Raw genomic sequence first — 19491 nt, forward strand, 5'->3', positions numbered from 1 at the left:
TTTCATCCACTGCCTCACAATTCCTGAATCGGTGTGAGAAACAGTCATCACTTGGTTAAAGGAAAACCAACCAACCACGAAGAGCGATTTTAAATGACTGCCAAGATGACCAATCTTTTTTTCAATATTTCATTTTTTATTATATTAAAAAAATTCACAAGCTTCTCAATGAAGGAAGGCATGTAGTGCTACCTCATGGCCGTACCTTTATTCTTTTTCTCCTATAATCCCTACTTCTGTGATGTGAATATCAATTAAAGTATTTAGGAGGAGTGTGGGATCTCTTTACACATATCTGCTTATTAAGAAACAACACTATTACCAATGTGAATCTTGGCCTGGGATATAGTTTTTTTTTTTATGATGAACACTTTCATGTTCCTAACATCATATTGTGAAAACCATTGTTTCAGTCATGCTGGAAAATATCTACTTTTTTATCCCAGCCTGTGTAAAATTTAAAACAAGCTCTTTAAAGTTATACAATCCTTTCTGGCGGTGATGACCTACCCACACGAGAACATGCCTCTCGCAAAGGATCTCCTTCATCCCCCCCAGAAGAGGAAAAGAGCCCCAATTCCTACTTCATGGATGTGAAATGCCCAGGATGCTATAAAATCACCACAGTCTTTAGCCATGCACAAATGGTAGTTTTGTGTGTTGGCTGCCCCAGTGTCCTCTGCCAGGCTACAGGAGGAAAAGTAAGGCTTACAGAAGGATGTTCCTTTAGGAGGAAGCAGCACTAAAAGCACTCTGAAGCAAGACAAGTGGGAAACCATCTCAATAAATACATATTGGATTAAAAAAAAAGCTATACAATTATTACTTATTTAAGCAAAATACTTTATAGCTATATGTCATATGCTTATTTCTTTTGGAAGAAATAAAAATGAATAATTAATATAACAAATGTTGCTAACACTTACGAATAGTATTCCTATTTCCTGATGAGAAAGAATTATATAAAGTTCTCTGTGTAATATTTTAGCTAGTCCAGGCCAGAACTGCCCTTCTAAGAAAACTTACATTGCCCATCCTTGACATAATTATAAAACTTACCAAATGTTTATTACTTATGGCAAGCATTTTTGGGGAGCCAACAACACAACTTAATAGCCAATGATGACAAAATAAAGAAATAGCAGGCTCCTAAGAAAGAGTGCCAGTGAACAAATGATTTTGTTATAAAGGATTGCTCTGGTTGAAATTCTAGAGTAGGGATACACAGTGCCTATGAAAGACAAAATTATATAGCTGAGGACATGCGATAAATACTACTGAGAAAAAATGTACAAAGTAATTGTGAATTAGGTTTATTTGGTTCACTAATTTTTTTCCACTTTACTACCTATGTGTACTGAAATGAAATCAGATGAGAGAAGTAAAATCTAAACTGATGAAAAAATGCCTTTCATGCTTTTATACTGTACAAAATCGTAACTTTCTATCACGCTTATGCATAGGTTGTGACACTTTTTTCGTAGCAAAAATTTTCCACTTGAATACAAAGTTAAGAATTACAATGCCATGATCTCACAAGAAGAAAGTAAAAATGCTGGAAAAAGGGTGAAGAAACAGGTTGATCTGTTTGTTGTTTCGGTCAGTTAATAGATCGGAACAATATTTTACATCATACCTGGTTGATTTTGGCATGAGTGGTTAAAGGTTAGACAGTTTGTAGATTCCAATATTAATGGAGACTTGCAGGGTATTCTCACAAATGTTTTTAAATATATATACTTAAAATAACAAAAAAAAGCAATAATATATACAAATACTTAAAATACTTAAAATAAATGGTATATTAATTTCACTGAAGTATTATCAATTTAAAAACCTAACCAGTTACATTTTTAATTTTTACAACTGTGTTAATCATTGTGTAAAAACAGATAAAGACATTCAAGTAGTATATATATGGAACATTATGTGGCAATTTGAAAGGGTTAGATATAAATTAAATATTTAAATAACATATATAATTAGTACTTTTCTGTAGTAACTTAAATAATAATTGGTATTTATTCAGCACCTACACATGTATTACCTGTTATTGTGGAGTACAAAAAAGCATAAGATGTATTTCCACCAATAATTTTATGATGTAATTATGTAGATATAACCAAAGTACATAAAACAATTGAAAATAGCAGCATTATATACTGATTCAGGCATTTAGAGACAAGTTGAATACATGAAAATATACTAGACACATATAATTGTTTATTTTCTTTTTTAATTATAGAACAGTATTGAAACAGCCCTATGTTCTGAGGTATTACCCAGAGTTATTTGAGAATAAGGAACATGTCCACCAAGGGTAACGTTGGAGCAAAGGTTTAGTAAGCTAAAGAGAAAATCTCTCCATAGTGTACAGAAGGCCTGAAAGAGGGTCACCAGCTGTGAGGCTGAGTCTCGGTTTTTATGAACGGGAAGGGGAAGAATGGGCTTATTGGTTGTTAGGCTGTCTTGGAGAAAGCACCACTTAAAGAGGTATAATAGTGTAAAGAACCAATTGGAAGTAGAAGTGAAGGCTTGGCCTGGAACCAACTGGAGGTAGAAGTGAAGGCTTGGCTGGGACCAATCAGGAGCTGAAGTGATGATTCACCCTATGTAAATGATGACTTAGCCCATAGCCAATTACAGAAAGATAGGCATATGTAAGATAGGTGAAAAATAAGAGACCAGTAGGTGAAAAGTAAGAGGCTAAGGCATGCCAAGGGGAGAGAAATGTGTCCAGAAATGAGTGAAATTTGTTCATCTGGATTCATAGAGTGAGAGTTTCCATTCAAGGACACAGGCTCTTTCTTATCTGGGACCTGAAGTTTGATTATCAGGCTGTTCTTGGTTTGAAGGAGTTTTACCAAGGACCCACCCTAACTGCCTGTCTGACCGGTTTCTTCCTCCTCTTTCAGTATGATCTATACTGAGTAGTGATATCATGAGGGTACTGAAGCTAGGGTCTTGCTGAAAATAATGTGTAATAACAGTAGTGTGAAAATAAGATCAAGTAGAAGCCATTATGTTTTGTTAATTGACAGACTAATTCCTATGCCATATCACCAGTTGTGATTAAAGAAAAGCTGATTTTTAAAAGTGAATTAAACAAAATAGAAGCTCATATCTCTGAAAATATATATAAATGCATACTGTATATATAAGTGTGAAATAGTAGCATTTCATGGTTGATATGAAAGGAACTGTGGGGTGTCATAGATCCTAGGGTCCTGGCTACTGTTCAACAATCCTCAGCTCACTGCTTGCATTGCAGGTCACCACATCATCCGACAGGTCTGTGGGAACCCTAACTCTGTGTATGTACTCTAGGCTAAATGCATGAGATCGATGAGAAAGGCTGCCCCTCATTCTAGGAAATGCTTCTTGGAATTGTAACACAATGTTTCACTTAAATTATATGAATGAAACTTAATAATATAACCTAGCTAGCTTCAATAGAAGTCGGGACACACGGTGTTTTAGCTGTGCATATTTGATGATATTTTATTACTAAATACACGAGATTCTAATTTATTTGAACAGATAAACCCTGAATTAGCAAACATGGAACCATCACTCCCAGGGAAAATACAGGGTTAGGTTCCTGCGAACCTCCAGACAAATTTTCATCAACCCGTCAATACATGACTTAGATTTATGTGTGTTTCGTTTTAAGACACCATATTTAATGTACATAGTTAATTCATTAACATTGAACTCACAGAGAAGCTTACTCTTTTTTTTCTGTTACAAGAATGCTTCCAATGGACTAGTGTAAAAGCATGAAGAAATGTCCTCCACTTAACAGTTTCTGTTGACACAAACACAGCAATACTTCACAATGTTAACCAATTATGTTGAGAAAAGTAAACTCCTTCTCCACAGTAATGGCAAATAAGGATAAAGATTGAAGAAGCAGATTATAGGAATCATCTTGGGCATTAAAAATAAATCTAGAAAGCAGACAATAGTGTGTGGATTTATACTGTTTTTCTCTGGAAAGAACAGATGGGATTACATAAGAAACCTAGACATACCAGAGGTGATTTTTTCTACTGTAAGGAATGCCATATTCAGAGGCTATATAACAAAATCAAAATGTTGAAATTTAGTGGCTGTCCTTGCTCACACACACACACACACACACACACATAAAATGCTTCATTCAGTGGGTTTATAGAAATCAATTTTCTGCACAAAAGGGGAAAATTAATTAATATAAAATTCCTCAACATATTATTAAAGTATATAAATCCCTTTAAGGTGAAAAAGTCAATTACTATATGTATATTTGTTCATTTTTATTTTCTATTTTAAGAACCTTAATTTACTAAGAGAAACCAGAAATAACCAAAGAATACTAGCACCAATTAAACCTCATCAGTTTTTCAAGAGAAGATACTGTGATCCAGAGGCGTAAGACTTTTCTATTCAGATTCCAGATAAAGTCATAGAAAATTTAGAAGTTAGGTGCAAGCCCACTGCTATTATTTTTAAGACTTGACAAAGTATGAGGGAAGGTTCCCAGTTGTGAAGCAAATTCAGTGTACACTGGTTACCACTTCAGCCACTGCATCTTAGACTGCAATTTCTACTGCTTGCACAATCCTGTGAGACAGAACAGTCACACAAGTTACCTGAAGCAGACTTGTTACAAATAGGGAGCAGGGGACAACAGAAAACCAGAACTCATGACAAGCTAGCCTGCCTAGGTTCAGGACAGCTATGCAGGGTAGTTTTGTCTGTATGTGTCCTAATTGCACCACAGCTGAGGGGCCCCAGAAAGTAGGCTGTCTTGTTTTGTTTGTTTGTTTGTTTGTTTTTTATCCCAGGGGCAAACTTGAATAGCTGAGTGAAATACTGTAGGACATCCTCTTCTAGGATGGGCAGGAACAAGGCCCAGGCTTTTCTGGCTAGTTTCACCCTATCTCAGAATGTTACATTCCCAGCATATTCTAAAGATGACAAGCAAGAAAAGAGTGACAATTGAATTTGTTCAAGTCCACCTAGAAAATGGCCTACACCAGTTCACAACCTGCCCATTCCATACTTCTCACACTTGGTTCCTTTTGTTCTTTGACTGGTGTCTGGACCATGCATTTAGATAATAAAATCCACACAGCCAGACTTTATCTACAACCTTAAAAGGCCTACACCCTCCATCATCATCCTCTTTCATAATTTCTTTGGCCTGAGGGTGTGCACAAATGAGGCTTTCAGGAACAGAAGACAGAGGGCCAAGGAGAAGGTCTGGCCCATTGGATGGGGAATTCTAGGTCCAAGATTATATTTTGGAAGAGGAATGCAGGCTCTGTATGGGCATATGCCCTCAGTGCGAATGGCTGCTTGGCAGATGGGTCACAGCTGGGGTCTCTAAAGCCCTAATTCAAGAATGAGATCCCTTTGCTTGGGTCACAAGATGGGGCTGTCTAGCTATTTTACTTCATATCCAGGGTACATTGAGATTCCTTATAATTCCCATTACTCAAAATTGTTCACTTGTTTTAAATTTGCATTCTTTCTTCGTTTGGAACAAAGAGATCAAAATCCTAATTTATTATGTGGACTCACTGCTGCATACATTTTTCTAAGTAAGTATTTTATCTTTTATTAAATGTTTGTCTCATCTTAATTTTTTTAGTTACAATAAGATACTACATTGCTCAATAGGTATGTAATATGTCCAACATTTAAATGGACAATCTATATTTTTAACTCTGAAAATTTTAAACTTTGCAAAATCATACATAAAAAGGTTAAAAGACAAGATGAACTGTAAAAATAAGTGCAATAAATACATCATTAACTCACATATCTTAGATATAGAGGAATCATAAATGAATAATAAGACAATAAAATTAAAATACAAACTACATAGAGCACAGAAACAATGAGTAGTAAAAACACAGAATCATGTAAATAAATGTCTGAAAATGTTGTGATGATCTACTCAGGTTTATGATCTACTAATCATAAAAAAAAGAGATAAATAGAAGGAAGAAAGAGGAGGAGAGAGAAAAAGAAGAGGGGAGAAAAAAAGGCAGAAAATATTTTCATACCTTTCAAACTGATAAATTTCCTAAATACAGTAATGCACAATGATAGGTGAAATTGGCATTAATAGATTGATAGAAATGATAATTAATATAATATTTCTGGAAAACAAATTACAATTAGAAATTATTTAAGTTTTAAGACATTCCACTTATTACATGTGTAGAAATCTAACCTAAGTAATTAAATGTAACAAAAATTATAATATATGGTCACAAAACCCCGAAAACACCCTAAAGATGCCATATTAGAAGAATGATGAATCAAATGTGACATGTATGTAAAACCAGGGAATCTCTGAAACAATGCAAATTTTGAGCAACATCATTTGTTTAAAAAATCCTCCAACTGAAAAAAAAAAATTATTTATGCTCGGAGTACATGTTCAGGTTTGTTACATAGGTAAATTGCATGTAACGGGGATTTGGTATAGAGATTATTTCATCAAAAATTGACAAATGGGATCTAATTAAACTAACGAGCTTCTGCCCAGTGAAAGAAAACTATCAACAGAGTTAACAGACAACCAATAGAATGGGAGAAAATATTCACAAACTATGCATCCAAAAAAGGTCTAATAGCTAGAATCTAAAAGAACTTAAACAAATTAACAAACTAAAAACAAACAACCCCATTAAAAAGTGGGCAAAGGATATGAACAAATATTTTCAAAAGAAAACAAGAATTCTCCATTTTGGGCGAACGTTAAGCATCAAAATTTTAACTTAAATTTTCATCATCTTTAGAAAAGAGGAGGCAGATTCAATGCTTCCTGTACTCCCCTTGCCCAGCTTAAAATTAGAGCCCAGTGCAGGCACCCAGAACCCCCAAACCAAGGTATAGGCATCAACTAAATGACTGTATTTCAAAAATGTGATGCATGTGTGAGTTCATGGTTGTCCTGCTGAGATCATTGCTGTCAGCGCCTTTGAAGCTTGCCTTGTCTGGGACCTGCCAGGCTCCTTATGAATTTCTTTACACCCCTGGTGTTGTGGGTGCCCACTCGCAGCTATTCTCTTTGCTGATGCCATTTTATTCCTGTTGTCAATTCTCCTGAAAAGAATTGTTTTAAAATACAACCCCTGGCAGGCTTTCTTGGGTATGTACTTTTGGCATCTTTGCCCTTGCCTAGGAATAACTGAAACTAGCTTCATGATAGCTCTTCTTATAAACATACACAAGACAAATGCTATTCATCAAGGCCATGACAGAATGGCTCAAAAACATTTCAGAGATGTTCAAGGCTGTCATGCCCAACAAAGACCCAGAGTGTCAAGGACTTGAGGTCAGAAGGGTTTCAATGGAGAGGTCTAGGTTATCAGTGGGTTGCAAGTCACCCACGGGTCCCGGAGGCTTGCTGCCCAGTGCTACCTCCAGACTCCGCTCCCCAAATTCTAGTGTAGCATTCCTTGGTCACCTCACCTGAGGCTCAAAGGGACCTAGGTGAGGTCTAATGAGCACTTTTCTAGTGGGCACCAGTGGTTAGCATTGGTGACATCTACATGGTGCTAACTCTGCAGGTATACTGAGCACAAGAGCTGTGGGAACAGAGCTTCCTCCATCTAAACTTCAAAGGAGGCCAAGGGGACCCTTGGGGTCAAGGCAGGGATCTGCTGTAGGAGCAGGGTCACCACCAAGTCCCCATGGGATAATGTCTGATAGAGCCATGGGGTCAGGGCCACTACCGTGAGCCATAACTGTGGAGCCATCAATATGCAATGGCAGCCTGGAAGAGCTACAGGCACCTGACTCCAACCTGTGAGAGCTGCAGCATGCCAGGGGAGTAGGGTCCCTTGGAACCCTGGAGATTCAGTCCCCTTCCCAGTGTGTCTAGAAGGTGGGGCAGGTAACTAAAGATTGTTCTCAAGCCTTAAAATTTAATGTTTGCCCTAATCCATTTGGACTCGGTTGGACCTGTTACCCCTTTCCTCTTGCCTGTTCTCATTTGAATGGAAATGTTTATCTTATACCTCTTCTAACATCGCATGTTAGGAGCACATAATTGGTTTGCTTTCTCAAGCTCATGGCTACAGAAAATTTTTTTTTTCCAGATGAATCATACCTTGAGTTTCCCTCATATCTAATATCTATGAGACTCTAGACTTTAAACTTTTGAGTTATGGCTGGAATGAGTTAAGACTTTGGGAGCTATTGAGATGGAATGAATATATTTTGCATGTGAGAATGACATAAATTTGGGAGGACCAGTGGCAGAATGTTGTGACTTGAATGTGTCCCTTCCTAAATGTATATGCTGAAACTTAATGGCTGATGAAATAGTATTAAGAAGTGGAACCTATTGCAGCACTATTCACGATAGCAAAGACTTGGAATCAACCCAAATGTCCATCTGTGACAGACTGGATTAAGAAAATGTGGCACATATACACCATGGAATACTATGCAGCCATAAAAAAGGATGAGTTTGTGTCCTTTGTAGGGATATGGATGCAGCTGGAAACCATCATTCTTAGCAAACTATCACAAGAAGAGAAAACCAAACACCGCATGTTCTCACTCATAGGTGGGAACTGAACAATGAGATCACTTGGACTCGGGAAGGGGAACATCACACACTGGGGCCTATCATGGGGAGGGGGGAGGGGGGAGGGATTGCATTGGGGAGTTATACATGATATAAATGATGAATTGATGGGTGCTGACGAGTTGATGGGTGCAGCACACCAACATATACATATGTAACAATCCTGCACGTTATGTACAATATACATATGTACAATATACATATGTACATATACATATGTAACAATCCTGCACGTTATGCACATGTACCCTAGAACTTAAAGTATAATTAAAAAATAAATAAATAAATAAATAAATAAATAAATAAATAAATAAAAAGAAGTGGAACCTTTAAACGATTTTAGGTCATAAGGGCTCCTCCCTTGTGAATGGGATTAAGGCACTTAGAAAAGAGGCTTCACATAGCATTTTGTCTTCTTTTGTTCTTCCGCTTTCTGCCTTGTGAGAATGTATTAAGAAAGTCCTCACAAGGTACTGCTACTTCCATTTTGGACTTACTGACCTCCAGAACTGTGAGAAATAAATTTCTGGGCTTTGTACACTACCTGATCCATGGTATTTTGTTACAGCAGCACAAATGAACTAAGACATACCTCTTTAAGATATTGGGTTCTAGATCACAATATTTTATTTTTCTTGGCCTCCAGAGCCTCAACTGAAACCAAAACAAAAATTATTCTCATTTTAGCATGATTTTATATACTATATGTTGGTAATCATAGACATCAATATAAAATTAGGCATATAGAGAGATGTATATGTAAACATAATTAGGTAGAAACTGAATAGCACAGGGGAGTATATTTTCTGGAATTGCTACTATTGTCCGAACCAAGCAGATTGCAGACCTTCATCTTCTTTCTGGATCAGTTATCACCCAGTAGACTCAGCCACGTGTTGTATCCAGAGTTGCAATATGCATCCACATTAGTGATATTTTTAAGACAAAAATCCACTAATTCTATGCTTGTCATCTTTTATCTATCAATATACAAAATACAACTATGTTGCCCCAAGAGTTTTCTAACACATTATTTTCCTCACCATGAGTTTTACCTTATTGTCCCTATCTCAGCCTGCAGCCCTTTCCCTGCTCTACATCCTCTAATACAGAGCTCCACAATTGCAGAATTCTCTGCATTCACAACTTCACTCACCTTCACTGGTAACTGCACTAATTGAACTCTGGTTCTCTCTCTGGGAAATGTACATTACTCCTTATTCCCAAACTCTTTTTCCTTAAACACTTTGACACCTTGTTTGCATAATTTTCTTCATACCTAGATGTCATTGTCATCATCCTTAGTGAATATAAATGTCCACATACACACAGAAAACAACTAAATTATCAGTTTTATAATTATGTATGTCCGGTGAGCTTTTAGCCCTTCACTTGGCAATTCATTTTCCTAATTTCAAATTTGACCTTGTGATTATCTGTAATAAAATCTCTTTACTATGTTTCTAAATATCACCAATTCAGTGGTTCTACAATCTAATTTATTGCCCAGCTACTTGGTCAAAAATCTTGCTCGGAAATTGAAGCCTCTATCAATTTCTCCCCATCTACCTCTTTTTTTCACTTTGTCATTATCCAGTTTGCTCCATGGTCCATGATTTCAAGGACATTCCCGCAACTATTCTAACTCTCTTGTTCTTCTGTTATTCCTATTTACGCTACCAAGCAAAACAGCAACCTTGGATGACCTGAACTATAATCACACAGCATGCCCTTACCCCAGCAGCTCACCAATACCAGATAATTTCACACATGAGGTCATATTAGCCTCCTAAAACTGCATTATCATCACTCACAAGCCTTTGCTACTGCCCATCAACCTCACTCTTCAAAAAATATTTGATCCTCTCTCCTCTCCTCAGATTTTGATTACTGCAACTTTCTCTCACTCCAACAGATGTCTTTGTCATCTACTTGTCAAAGAAAATAAAAGTCATAAGATTCGACCACAAATATGTATTTAGTACTAAAATATATAGACATGCATTTACACGCTCATCTATTCTAAGGTTAATTTCTCCTTATCTGTACTTTGAACTTCACATATTTTTGCTAAAGCAAAACTATATTATTGATTTTCCCTTATTTATCTTGCATATTCAATCTTTAACTCTCAACTAAAAACCCTCCACTGTTTTCTATTCTTACATTTTAATCAAAATGATAAAAGTATTGGACAGTAATATAACTTTCCCTATCTGTCTATAGCAAAGAGAAGACTCAGAGATGCAAATTTGTGTGATGAAAAGTGCCTAAGTCTTTGGAACAATCAGTTAATCATAGTCTCTTCCTTGCCACCAATGGGATGGTGATGTGAACAAGAAATAAACTATATTTGTCATTTTTAACCGCTGGTACTCTAATTGATCTCTTATAGTGTTCTAACAACTAGCATTAGTTTCACTGATGCAGAAACTGTTCCCTTGAAGTGATATTATGCTGTAAGAAAAAGTAAAATATATGGAATTGGTTAAGCAGTCAGGTGGCAGGTCAAATGAGCTGATATTTATATATGTAACCTGAAAATCTATGCCATAAAATGACAAGATACATACACTGTTTTCTGTAAGAATTGGGAATTCAGACCTCATGAAAATTGTGCGTTTAACTCTGAAAGAGAATGTTAGAAAATACACTGATATTAGTAATTTGGGGTGCTACTACTTACAAACAGTGAGGCATTAGAAGAAAGAAATAGACTTAGAAAAAAATGTCTGACTATCTAACAAAAATTACAAGGAAGAAAGTTCAAACATATGGAGGCTCAAAGGTGAAAAAGTGATCGGCTTCTAGACTCCAAAGAGTAACAGATAAGATAGAGAAAAGTTGGGACAGCAAATGACATAAGGTTCAGCACTTAGACACTTCAGAAGCGGCCCAGAGGTTAACAGACAATAAATATTCTCTTTTTTTCTTTTCTTTTCTTTTTTTTTTTAATGAGATGCACGTTCAGTCTTGTCACCCCGGCTGGAGTGCAATGGTGGATCTTGGCTCACTGCAACCTCCACCTCCCGGGTTCAAGCGATTCTACTGCCTCAGCCTCCCGAGTAGCTGGGATTACAGGCATGCGCCACCATGCTTGGCAAATTTTGTATTTTTAATAGAGACGGGGTTTCTCCATGTTGGTCAGGCTGGTCTCGGACTCCCAACCTCAGGTGATCCGCCGGTCTCAGTCTCACAAAGTGCTGGGATTACAGATGTAAGCCACCGCACCTGGCTAAATATTCTATCTGAGGAAAAAGTACGAGTCACAGAAAACAGCGGATAAGGAATATCCTGTAAGTTTGATCTAGGTTTACTTAAAGAAAGAAATTTTCGCTGTCTCTGTAGACTCCACCTCTGGGGACAGCGCACAGCTGAAGACCAACAGGGGAAGCAGCGGGGGCCGGTGCAGACGCGAATGACTCTGTCTGACAGCTTTGGGGAGAGCCGTGGATCTCCCAACGCGGAGGTTGAGATCTGAGAACGGACAGACTGCCTGCTCAGGTGGGTCCCTGACCCCTGAGTAGCCTAGCTGGGAGACATCCCCCACTAGGGGCAGTCTGACACCCCACACCTCACAGAGTGGAGTACACACCTGAGAGGAAACTTCCAAAGGAAGAATCAGACAGGTACACTTGCTGTTCAGCAATATTCTATCTTCGGCAACCTCTGCTGCTGATACCCAGGCAAACAGGGTCTGGAGTGGACCTCAAGCAATCTCCAACAGACCAACAGACAGTCCTTCTGACTGTCAGAAGGAAAACTATCAAACAGGAAGGACACCTATACCAAAACCCCATCAGTACGTCACCATCATCAAAGACCAGAGACAGATAAAACCACAAAGATGGGGAAGAAGCAGGGCAGAAAAGCTGGAAATTCAAAAAATAAGAGCGCATCTCCCCCTGCAAAGGAGCGCAGCCCATCGCCAGCAACGGATCAAAGCTGGTCAGAGAATGACTTTGACGAGATGAGAGAAGAAGGCTTCAGTCCATCAAACTTCTCAGAGCTAAAGGAGGAATTACGTACCCAGCGCAAAGAAACTAAAAATCTTGAAAAAAGAGTGGAAGAATTGACAGCTAGACTCATTAATGCAGAGAAGATCATAAACAAAATGACAGAGATGAAAACCATGACACGAGAAATACGTGACAAATCCACAAGCTTCAGTAACCGACTCGATCAACTGGAAGAAAGAGTATCAGCGATTGAAGATCAAATGAATGAAATGAAGTGAGAAGAGAAACCAAAAGAAAAAAGAAGAAAAAGAAATGAACAAAGCCTGCAAGAAGTATGAGATTACGTAAAAAGACCAAATGTACGTCTGATTGGGGTGCCTGAAAGTGAGGGGGAAAATGGAACCAAGTTGGAAAACACTCTTCAGGATATCATCCAGGAGAGCTTCCCCAACCTAGTAGGGCAGGCCAACATCCAAATTCAGGAAATACAGAGAATGCCACAAAGATACTCCTCCAGAAGAGCAACTCCAAGACACATAATTGCCAGATTCACCAAAGTTGAAATGAAGGAAAAAATCTTAAGGGCAGCCAGAGAGAAAGGTCGGGTTACCCACAGAGGGAAGCCCATCAGACTAACAGCAGATCTCTCGGCAGAAACTCTACAAGCCAGAAGAGAATGGGGGCCAATATTCAACGTTCTTAAAGAATTTTAAACCCAGAATTTCATATCCAGACAAACTAAGTTTCATAAGTGAAGGAGAAATAAAATCCTTTACAGATAAGCAAATGCTAAGAGATTTTGTCACCACCAGGCCTGCCTTACAAGAGACCCTGAAGGAAGCCCTAAACATGGAAAGGAACAACCGGTACCAGCCATTGCAAAAACATGCCAAAATGTAAAGACCATCGAGGCTAGGAAGAAATTGCATCAACTAACGAGCAAAATAACCAGTTAATATCATAATGGCAGGATCAAGTTCACACATAATAATATTAACCTTAAATGTAAATGGACTAAGTGCTCCAATTAAAAGACACAGACTGGCAAACTGGATAAAGAGTCAAGACCCATCAGTCTGCTGTATTCAGGAGACCCATCTCACATGCAGAGACATACATAGGCTCAAAATAAAGGGATGGAGGAAGATCTACCAAGCAAATGGAGAACAAAAAAAAGCAGGGGTTGCAATCCTAGTCTGTGATAAAACAGACTTTAAACCATCAAAGATCAAAAGAGACAAAGAAGGCCATTACATAATGGTAAAGGGATCAATTCAACAGGAAGAGCTAACTCTCCTAAATATATATGCACCCAATACAGGAGCACCCAGATTCATAAAGCAAGTCCTTAGAGACTTACAAAGAGACTTAGACTCCCATACAATAATAATGGGAGACTTCAACACTCCACTGTCAACGTTAGACAGATCAACGAGACAGAAAGTTAACAAGGATATCCAGGAATTAAGCTCATCTCTGCACCAAGCGGACCTAATAGACATCTATAGAACTCTCCACCCCAAATCAACAGAATATACATTCTTCTCAGCACCACATCGCACTTATTCCAAAATTGACCACATAATTGGAAGTAAAGCACTCCTCAGCAAATGTAAAAGAACAGAAATTATAACCAACTGTCTCTCAGACCACAGTGCAATCAAACTAGAACTCAGGACTAAGAAACTCACTCAAAACCGCTCAACTACATGGAAACTGAACAACCTGCTCCTGAATGACCACTGGGTACATAACGAAATGAAAGTGGAAATAAAGATGTTCTTTGAAACCAATGAGAACAAAGATACAGCATACCAGAATCTCTGGGACACATTTAAAGCAGTGTGTAGAGGGAAATTTATAGCACTAAATGCCCACAAGAGAAAGCAGGAAAGATCTAAAATTGACACCCTAACATCACAATTAAAAGAACTAGAGAGGCAAGAGCAAACACATTCAAAAGGTAGCAGAAGGCAAGAAATAACTAAGATCAAAGCAGAACTGAAGGAGATAGAGACACAAAAAACCCTCCAAAAAATCAATGAATCCAGGAGTTGGTTTTTTGAAAAGATCAACAAAATTGACAGACCGCTAGCAAGGCTAATAAAGAAGAAAAGAGAGAGGAATCAAATAGACGCAATAAAAAATGATAAAGGGGATGTCACCACTGACTCCACAGAAATACAAACAACCATCAGAGAATACTATAAACGCCTCTACGCAAATCAACTAGAAAATCTAGAAGAAATGGATAATTTCCTGGACACTTACACTCTCCCAAGACTAAACCAGGAAGAAGTTGAATCCCTGAATAGACCAATAGCAGGCTCTGAAATTGAGGCAACAATTAATAGCCTACCCACCAAAAAAAGTCCAGGACCAGATGGATTCACAGCTGAATTCTACCAGAGGTACAAGGAGGAGCTGGTACCATTCCTTCTGAAACTATTCCAATCAATAGAAAAAGAGGGAATCCTCCCTAACTCATTTTATGAGGCCAACATCATCCTGATACCAAAGCCTGGCAGAGACACACACAAAAAAGAGAATTTTAGACCAATATCCCTGATGAACATCGATGCAAAAATTCTCAATAAAATACTGGCAAACCGGATTCAGCAGCACATCAAAAAGCTTATCCACCATGATCAAGTGGGCTTCATCCCTGGGATGCAAGGCTGGTTCAACATTCGCAAATCAATAAACGTAATCCAGCATATAAACAGAACCAAAGACAAGAACCACATGATTATCTCAATAGATGCAGAAAAGGCTTTTGACAAAATTCAACAGCCCTTCATGCTAAAAACGCTCAATAAATTCGGTATTGATGGAACATACCTCAAAATAATAAGAGCTATTTATGATAAACCCACAGCTAATATCATACTGAATGGGCAAAAACTGGAAAAATTCCCTTTGAAAACTGGCACAAGACAGGGATGCCCTCTCTCACCACTCCTATTCAACATAGTGTTGGAAGTTCTGGCTAGGGCAATCAGGCAAGAGAAAGAAATCAAGGGTATCCAGTTAGGAAAAGAAGAAGTCAAATTGTCCCTGTTTGCAGATGACATGATTGTATATTTAGAAAACCCCATCGTCTCAGCCCCAAATCTCCTGAAGCTGATAAGCAACTTCAGCAAAGTCTCAGGATACAAAATTAATGTGCAAAAATCACAAGCATTCTTATACACCAGTAACAGACAAGCAGAGAGCCAAATCAGGAATGAACTTCCATTCACAATTGCTTCAAAGAGAATAAAATACCTAGGAATCCAGCTTACAGGGGATGTAAAGGACCTCTTCAAGGAGAACTACAAACCACTGCTCAGTGAAATCAAAGAGGACACAAACAAATGGAAGAACATACCATGCTCATGGATAGGAAGAATCAATATCGTGAAAATGGCCATACTGCCCAAGGTTATTTATAGATTCAATGCCATCCCCATCAAGCTACCAATCAGTTTCTTCACAGAATTGGAAAAAACTGCTTTAAAGTTCATATGGAACCAAAAAAGAGCACGCATTGCCAAGACAATCCTAAGTCAAAAGGACAAAGCTGGAGGCGTCACGCTACCTGACTTCAAACTATACTACAAGGCTACAGTAACCAAAACAGCATGGTACTGGTACCAAAACAGAGATATAGACCAATGGAACAGAACAGAGTCCTCAGAAATAATACCGCACATCTACAGCCATCTGATCTTTGACAAACCTGAGAGAAACAAGAAATGGGGAAAGGATTCCCTATTTAATAAATGGTGCTGGGAAAATTGGCTAGCCATAAGTAGAAAGCTGAAACTGGATCCTTTCCTTACCCCTTATACAAAGATTAATTCAAGATGGATTAGAGACTTAAATGTTAGACCTAATACCATAAAAACCCTAGAAGAAAATCTAGGTAGTACCATTCAGGACATAGGCATGGACAAGGACTTCATGTCTGAAACACCAAAAGCAACGGCAGCAAAAGCAAAAATTGACAAATGGGATCTAATTAAACTAAAGAGCTTTTGCACAGCAAAAGAAACTACCATCAGAGTGAACAGGCAACCTACAGAATGGGAGAAAATTTTTGCAACCTACTCATCTGACAAAGGGCTAATATCCAGAATCTACAAAGAACTCAAACAAATATACAAGAAAAAAACAAACAACCCCATCAAAAAGTGGGGAAAGGATATGAACAGACATTTCTCAAAAGAAGACATTCATGCAGCCAACAGACACATGAAAAAATGCTCATCATCACTGGCCATCAGAGAAATGCAAATCAAAACCACAATGAGATAACATCTCACACCAGTTAGAATGGCAATCATTAAAAAGTCAGGAAACAACAGCTACTGGAGAGGATGTGGAGAAATAGGAACATTTTACACTGTTGGTGGGATTGTAAAGTAGCTCAACCATTATGGAAAACAGTATGGCGATTCCTCAAGGATCTAGAACTAGATGTACCATATGACCCAGCCATCCCATTACTGGGTATATACCCAAAGGATCATAAATCATGCTGCTATAAAGACACATGCACACGTATGTTTATTGTGGCACTATTCACAATAGCAAAGACTTGGAATCAACCCAAATGTCCATCAGTGACAGACTGGATTAAGAAAATGTGGCACATATACACCATGCAATACTATGCAGCCATAAAAAAGTATGAGTTCGTGTCCTTTGTAGGGACATGGATACAGCTGGAAACCATCATTCTTAGCAAACTATGGCAAGAACAGAAAACCAAACACCGCATGTTCTCACTCATAGGTGGGAACTGAACAATGAGATCACTTGGACTTTAGAAGAGGAACATCACACACTGGGGCCTATCATGGGGAGGGGGGAGGAGGGAGGGATTGCATTGGGGAGTTATACATGATATAAATGATGAATTGATGGGTGCTGACGAGCTGATGGGTGCAGCACACCAACATGGCATAAGTATACATATGTAACAAACCTGCACGTTATGCACATGTACCCTAGAACTTAAAGTATAATAAAAAAAAGAAAAATATATATATATATAATATAAAAAAAAAGAAAGAAATTTTCCTGAGAGGGAAAGGGCCCCAACAAAATCGCCCATTAGAAGCAACAACCTCACACTCACACACACAAACACTGTAAGTCCTATCAAAATTTGATCTTAAATGGGAATTTGTGTGTAGTTGTCTTGTTTCTGTTCCAAAAACTGTACACTGGGTCTATCATTACAGGGAGTGAAGATAATTTGTATCCTTTTAGAGAACAGTTTGCTATACCAAAGCTAGCCACATGTGGATCTGAAGGAGAAGGCAGAGGAGCACCAGGACCTTCAGCTGTTTTAAGTAATTGAATGGGTATTGGATTTGTTGCCCTTGGAGAATGTGTGAATATGCCCAGTGTCTGAAAGAAAGGTGCAGGATGAGATATTCAATGGTCAATGGAGTAGCAAAGAAAGACAGCCAACCACTGTAACTGCTTGTTCTGTTTCTCTAATGTATACTAGTTGAAGTGATAGGACTAATTTTCTAGTAACTTCATTTTTCAGTTTTCAGTCTGTTTGCAGCTAAGTGGGGCTGTGTGATCTGTGCTTAACAAAAGAGAGTAAGTATAAATGAGGCCTAGAATAAAGGTGTGTCTTTATCTGGTCCTATTTTTTTTTTTTTTTTTTTTTTTTTTTTTTTTTGATGGAGTGTTGCTCTGTCACCCAGGCTGGAGTGCAGTGGCCCTATTCAGCTCACTGTAACCTCCGCCTCCCAGGTTCAAGCAATTCTCCTGACTTAGCCTCCCAAGTAGCTGGGACTACAGGCATGCACCACCACACCTGGCTAATTTTGAATTTTTAGTAGAGATGGGGTTTCTCCATTTTGGTCACGCTGGTATTGAACTCCAAACCTCAGGTGATCCGCCTGCCTCGGTCTTTCAAAGTGCTGGGATTATAGGCGTGAACCACCACGCCTGGCCCTCCTGATCCATTTTTAATGTTAATAACTCCTAAGTTATAAATAGGGACTGATATCTGAAATGGAAGAAACTACGTGCTTTCTTCACTCTTTCATAGAAGTGCTTCTTTTTGTACCCACTAGACATCATACCCTGTCATCACTGGACTGTAACATGAGCTACTGAAATTTTGGGATTTATCTCTTACAGCAACTGTTACCTTAAAAAATAATCCAGCTTATATATTTTTATATATTTGAAAGGATAAAATGGTACTATGGCAGCGACTAGTTCTTGCCTCTCCACCCCGTAGCTATCTTGCCAGATGTCATCACTGAATGTTATTTTTTAAGTTTGTCCTAGAATTAATATGCATGTTATAAAGCTGCATGCTTGCATCACCATTTAAAAATAATAATTTGTTAGCTTTCTACTATTGTTGTGTGTTTTTTGAGTATGTCATTATGGATCTGTGTACCAAACACTTCATAGAAAGTCAATAAATAATAAATACATATACTTATGTATAATCATTATATTATATGTCATATATTAATATTTTATGTAATATATTTAGTACATACATTTTAAATATAAAATTATAAATAAATAATCCTCTTATACTTCTCAGCCATAAGTATACATTTGCTCACACACACACAATTAGTTTTTCAGTGTTCTAATAGAATTATACAGCATGAATAAATAAATGTTTCATATTTGCATTCTTAAGATTATACAAAGATGGTTCACAGGAACTCAAAGTGTTTCAATAATGTTTTACTGTCTGACTTACAACTAATGAAAGAGTAACCCTTTCAGAAATTAATATTTCTTCTAAATCTGTGGTAATTTCATTTTGGACTCTTGAAATTACTTCTCCATTCTGTGGATAAAGTTATAATCATTATCTCCCTCTATAATTTCCCTGGAAATAAAGAGTTAACAGTTCTTTAAGCTTTCCTCTAACCTCAGGGACACCCGATAATTTTTTGA

General features: G+C 37.8%; 1 pseudogene; it reads left to right on the forward strand.

Moving 5' to 3' along the window:
* The first annotated feature begins 522 nt into the window (after positions 1 to 522).
* LOC115892919 lies at positions 523 to 746 on the forward strand (annotated as a pseudogene).
* The last annotated feature ends 18745 nt before the right edge of the window (positions 747 to 19491 follow it).

This window comes from Rhinopithecus roxellana, chromosome 13, assembly GCF_007565055.1.
Source record: "Rhinopithecus roxellana isolate Shanxi Qingling chromosome 13, ASM756505v1, whole genome shotgun sequence".
Lineage (NCBI taxonomy): Eukaryota > Metazoa > Chordata > Mammalia > Primates > Cercopithecidae > Rhinopithecus > Rhinopithecus roxellana.